At 34.9% G+C, this 6,281-nt stretch overlaps 1 pseudogene; it reads right to left on the reverse strand.

Annotated features, from left to right (window-relative positions):
- Positions 1-2,396: 2,396 nt before the first annotated feature.
- On the reverse strand, positions 2,397-4,138 carry LOC114733084 (putative disease resistance protein RGA3; annotated as a pseudogene).
- Between the last annotated feature and the right edge of the window lie 2,143 nt (positions 4,139-6,281).

The raw sequence follows: 6,281 nt of genomic DNA on the forward strand, positions 1-6,281 counted from the left end.
TCCTTCCACGTCAACTTTATTTCCTCCTGTTGGGAAACCAATTGGAGGATATGAATTCTTCAGGCTCACTCCCACAGAGAAACTCTAGGCACACAGACATATTTTAATAAATTGCAGCGAAGTTGAACCCTTCATGCAGTAAGTATTATATAAACTCACTAACTTTTACACTTTATATTTTTTAACACTGACTATTCTAACAAATTACACTTCGTTGTAGTGAGTTTAGAAGTTATCTCAGGCGGCAGCGACAGCGATGTGCACGTTCCGCTAACGTTGATAAAAAAAAGTCCACAAAGAGTTTCCCTATTGGTTTACACGTCGAATACATAATCACAACAACCCATACATAGATGACTTCAAAGCTCTTTCCCTCGGTCTGTTAGACCATGCACGAAGGTTTACCGCGTATAATGTCAACGGCTTCAAGTTCTGTACGGTTGGACGTGATCAGGGATTACTCACACAAAACTCTGGAGTTTGCGAGACATTCGGGATGAGACGTTATGCTAGCAGCAGTGACGGCGATATACGCTTTGGAGGCGTTACTTACTATGGAAAGCTAATTAACATCATTGAGTTAAGTTACCAGCTTTTCATCGTAACTCTGTTCAAGTGCTCCTGGGCAAATACGACAACTTCACGAGGACTCGCTACTGACCACTTGGGCATCACCTCTGTTAATTTCTCTAGATTTATTCATACGGGAGAATATGAAGATGATGAGCTATATATTCTTGCCTCCGAGGCACACCAGGTTTATCATGTCGAGGACTAGAAACATAGGGACTAGAATATGGTTAAGCCACGGGATCTTTATGATATAGGTGATGGTGACATTACTTACGACAGCGAATTCTTTTAACCCATGAATTTTGAAAACTTCTTTCCTCAAGGAGATGATAATTTGGCCATTATCAGGTATATGTCTTTTATTAAATTAGTTAAATAATTAACTACTAATTACTAAATTTTTTCTAGATATATTATAATTCTAACAATAACTTTTTTAACATCTCCTTTCAGGCAGGATGATGATCAAGAATAGCAGTCTCAAAAATTTTTATCATTCAGATAATTTGTTTTTCATGAATAATTAATACAAATTAAAATTAGCTCATTTTTTTAAAAATTAAAAATTTGTAATTTCTAGCGGTTTAAACTACAAATAAATAAAATTGTTTTTATCATTTAAAAATTTTTATCATTCAAATAATTTATTTTTCATAAACAAATATGTACAAATTAAAATTATTTCAGTTTTTTAAAAATTAACACTTTACAATTTCTAGCGGTTTCATAACCGCTAGAAAAAAAAACGCTACAAAATCAATAAAACCGCTGCAAATAGTGAGAAACTGTTAGAAACGTCTCGCTGATATCTATAAATACCATATCACCTCCTCATTCATTTAACCCATCTTTTTTCCTTTCTCTCCTCTTCTTCTTTATAATTCTCTCTTTTCTTCTTACTTTCTCATATGATGATTTTTTCCTCTTCTTTATACGGTAAGATGGTATTCATTTTATAAATCTTAATTTCTTTTATTTATCTTTATTTATAATTTACTAACATATTTATTTATCTTCTTCTTTCAGATTTTTCTTTTTCACATTTGTTATACCCTTGTCAACAGATTCAACATAAGAGTTAAGGTTCAATATTATAAATTATCTCATATCTAATTCAACTATCTTATCAAATTAAATTCAATTCAATCCAATTCATTTGACACAATCATAATTTAGTTACCTATTATTTATCACAAAATTAAAATATATAACATCTAATACATTGGTAAATATACATATTAATAAAAATTCTCTAATATAATCAATTTATGAAATAATTTGATTTTATTTTTTAACCATCCATGATCTTTGTAACGGTTCAGAAACTGCTAGAAAATTTTAAAAAAAAAAAGAGAAAATTTTGCAAAATTCAAATTTGGCTGCACTTGGGGCCAAATTTCTAGCGGTTAGGAGCTGCTAAAAATTTTTGGCTCCAATTTGAAAATTTTGTTTCTTGACAAAAGTGGATTTTTGTACAAAACTTTTTAGCAGTTTTCAACCGCTAGAAATTTTGGCACCAATATGAAAAATTTCGTTTCCCGGCAAAAAGCAATTTCGCCTAAAACTTTCTAGCGGTTTCCTTAAGCGCTAGAAATGTCGTCTTGCCTGCTTGTTTTTTTTTTCTAGCAATTAGAGTAATCGCTAGAAATTTTCTAACGTTTTGACCACACTACGTAGTGGTTCCCATAACCATTAGAAAACTGTTTCTTACACTTGATTTTCTAGCAGTTAGGCAAACCGCTACAAATGGTGTTTCTTACGGTTGAAACCGCTAGAAACGTCATAATTTAACCTCTACAAAATACATGTTTTTTTTGTAATGATCAGACGATTCCCAGAGATTGCAATGATGTGAGACTCCCTATCCACTCTAACAACCATTTGCCACTAGATTCACAAATAATCAAATTTCTGATTATGTGAGGCGGCTCTAAAGCTTCTAAAATTATCTCATCATCATCATGCTCGTATTCTTCCTCAAATGAATGTGGAAATACCCCCCAAAGTATGTGTAATCCTCCAAGATATGACATGTGAAGTAGAAACTTTGATGACTCAACCTCCTTTACCTTTCTTTGTTGCCTTCTCAAATTTGTAATCTCCAAATTTCCCCTCAAACATATCAGATCACGTAGCTCAGTTATCCTTGCACTACCACCACTCACTTCGTCCACAATAAATGTTGTCAGTGTTTGGAGATTAGTCAAACACCCCAAACCACATGGCATACGTAGCAAGCCCCAACAACCATCCAATTCAAGATGTCTGAGTCTAACCAATCTCTTCAAGTCACTAGGAAGTTCTATTAAAGAACAACAATGATTAAGTATTAGGGTCAACAAGTTATGTAATTTGGTAATTCGTCATGGGAGCTTATGAAGTTTACTATTTTGAGTTAAATCAAGATATCTTAAATGTTTCAAGTCTCCAATGCTCTTTGAAATTTCCAACTCTTGCTCTAAGAGAACTAGTACATCTAAGTGTTTTGGAAGTGATGTTGTAGGCCCGCAAATTAGATTAAAAACTCTTGACGAAGCCTGACTCAAGATAAATTCCAAATGTCCTTTTAAGAACAAAATTGTTCTCATTTTTTGGGTGTTGGCATTGCCAAGTGGAAACTTCCAGGCACCGTCAAAATAAATTGACATATGACGAGTCCCATCACCAAATTTCTCTTCTTCTATTCTTTCACCTGTGACAATGTAACACTCATTTTTAGTGATTGATTATGCTGGATCATGTATGAGGTCATGCATCTTACACCGCAATATGTCACCAAGAGAATCATGCACCACATCTTGAAACAAGCACCTTGCTTGAAATACTCATCACCAACATCTTCCAAGCACCTATTTTCATCCAAGGGTTGAATGAACCCCCCGGCTATCCACAGCCGAATTAGTGTTTCTCTCTCAATGGTGTAATCTTTTGGAAACACAGAGCAAAATGCAAAACAATTTTTCAAATAGAAGGGAAGATGATCATAACTAAGTTTAAGGATAGAAAAGATCTTATTATCCTCATAATCTATATTTGCAAGTTCATTGTTCCTAAAAGATGACCATCCCTCACTCCTAACTTTTTTGTGAACAATAGGCTGCCAATGGTTCTTATTGCGAGTGGAACTCCAGCACATTTTCTCACAATATCCTTTCCAATCCTACCAACTCTTGATTATCAGGTTCTTTTCCATCTTGAAAAGCCACTCTACGAAATAGCTCCCAAGAGTTTTCAAAATCCAAATCATTTAAGTTAAGAGGCGCAAGCGTGCCCATTATTCGTGCCACTTCCGTACTACGTGTAGTGACAATGACCATACTCCCTTTCGTCCAGCCCTGAACAAGTTTTCTAATTTAAGCCATTGCCCACGATCCTTAATATTCCAAACATCATCTAACACAAGTAGAAAACGTTTCTCCTCAATTTTATGTCTTAATAGTTCGAGGGCACCATCAGATGTTTCCTGCTTAATGATCTTTTGAGCTAACGTGCTATTGGAAAGTTGATGGGATTCATCAGACACACAAACCCATATCATAAGCTCAAAATGATTTTTAGCAGCCATATCATTATACACTTGTTTGAGCAAGTGTTGTCTTCCCCAATCCTCCAATCCCAACTATGGGAACTACTGAGACATCATTTTTCACATCACGGTTTAAAAGGATCCTAACAAGGTGCATTCTTTCCTTGTCTCTCCTGACAACATCTTGTTCGCTCACAAATGGGTCGGTTCGTCTCCATTCATGAGACTCTTTCAAAGTACTCAAAAAGCTCTCATACAATTGGAACGGATGCTTCTCATCATAAATTTCATCTAGTTTCTTCCTAATTGCCCTAATTTTTTGACCCATTTTATGAGCACAAACAATTCGGTTTGATTTGGAGAAGAATATGCGTACCTCCTTCGCCATTTTATCTTTGGTCATCACTTCCCTTGCTAGCTCCTCAGCAGAGTAGGCATCCAACAAGCCTTCGGCATCAAGCAGCATATCTCTTAGCTTCTGTAGCCAATCATTGATCGCTTCACTTTTCGTGGCCTCTCTCAGCGTCACGAAGCACGGCTCTAATTCCAGTGACTTTCCTCTTCATAGTCTCCAAATCATCTTGGAAATTGCAAAGAAGGTCAAGCTCTTTGGCAGCGAAAGGGCCCAGTAGCCGAATGACATTTTCAGCAAGGGCTTCCATTGATGATTGATGGCAAATTCAAATGGGGCTTGTATGATGAGGAGAGTAATTGTAATAAACACACCTCCAACTGAATACAATTCGTGTAATAATCGGAGACATAAGAAGAAACTACAATGCTTATATCATAATATGGAGAGGTTCGGTCACGGGATTCAGCCTCAAGACTAAGCAATTACACCTCAAAATTTAGAATAAGAGAAGCAATAGTTTTCGATAGAGGAGGAATTAATGCGGATGGTGAGGAGGAAGGCGGCGTGCGTACAGAGAGAAGTTAGATAGCAAGTTAGATATCTTCACTAGTTGCTGGCTTTTTGTTGTTAGTTGGGACTATTTCATAAGGAGTTGCTTTTCCTAGTTTGTTTCTTTTTTTTTTTTTTAAAAAAAAAAAAAGCCTAGGCTTGCCTTTGTATCGGAAAAAATAACAAGTTAGATTACCTCTTCACTTTTTTATGGCATTTCCTTCCACTTGTCTAATCCACACCCTTCATCAAATTTATCGGTGAAGAAAAATCGTTCACGTAAATGGATAGTGCTGTTTTGTGAAAATGCCATGGTGTTCTGTTCTTAAAAAAGGAAATCAAAAGAATAAAAGTAAAAAAGTGGAGGTCTTATGTCTGTTTTCCAAAAGCGCAAGATATTAAAATTCAATTAGCACTGTGCCGTCAAAACAGTGAACCAATCTTGTGGCTGTATTTATTTTCCGTTTTAAATTAAATAAAAAATATTATATGTGATCCTAAAAATATAAATTTAAATAAAAAAACAGATTAATTCATAAGTAAATAGCATCACACCATTTACATGAATTATTTTTAATAGATTTGATGAAGGGTGTGGCGTTGTGTGGATTAGAGAAGTGGAGGGAATTTTACCATAAAGAATTGGCGAGGTTCCGCGCGCAGTCCATCCTAATGTCCAACTCCGTGTCACTTGAAGCCGCGTGGGCTCTCTCCGATTCTTTTTCATCTATTTCCTTCCACTTTGCTAATTCTGACCCTTTGTTTAATCCATAACTTAAAAAACACAAAAGCATGATACTTAAAAATGTTTAGATGAAAAACAAATCATGATTTCAAAAATAATGTTACGGTATACAAAATAAATATGTGAAAAACTTATCTTAATCTATAAAAAAGTTTTTTTTAAAAGGCACTTTTATTTGATCACCCCCTTAATACCTTCTCGCTGCACACTTTAAAAACTCTTTCATTTTCTTTTTCTCCATGCCCTCGCTTTTTGTCTATGCCTTTTCCTCCCTTTTTTTTCTTTATCTTATTCTCTCTCTAGCTTCTCACTCGAAAACTACAGAGGAAGAGGATAGTATACAACCCCTTGGACTTATAAAAGAAAATTCCTGCTAAAGAAGATAAAAAAAAACGCAGAAGACGCTATATATTTTATTGCAGGCAAAAATTAGAATAATAAAAATATTACACAAAAGCCATAAACGTTTTTGAAAAAATTGCATGCCAATCGATTAAGATAGTAGAAAACATTTAGTTAATTAAAAGGCGGCA

The sequence above is a fragment of the Neltuma alba genome, unplaced genomic scaffold (genome assembly GCF_004799145.2).
Source record: "Neltuma alba isolate B1F8T4 unplaced genomic scaffold, ASM479914v2 tig00012964_pilon, whole genome shotgun sequence".
Classification (NCBI taxonomy): Eukaryota; Viridiplantae; Streptophyta; class Magnoliopsida; order Fabales; family Fabaceae; genus Neltuma; species Neltuma alba.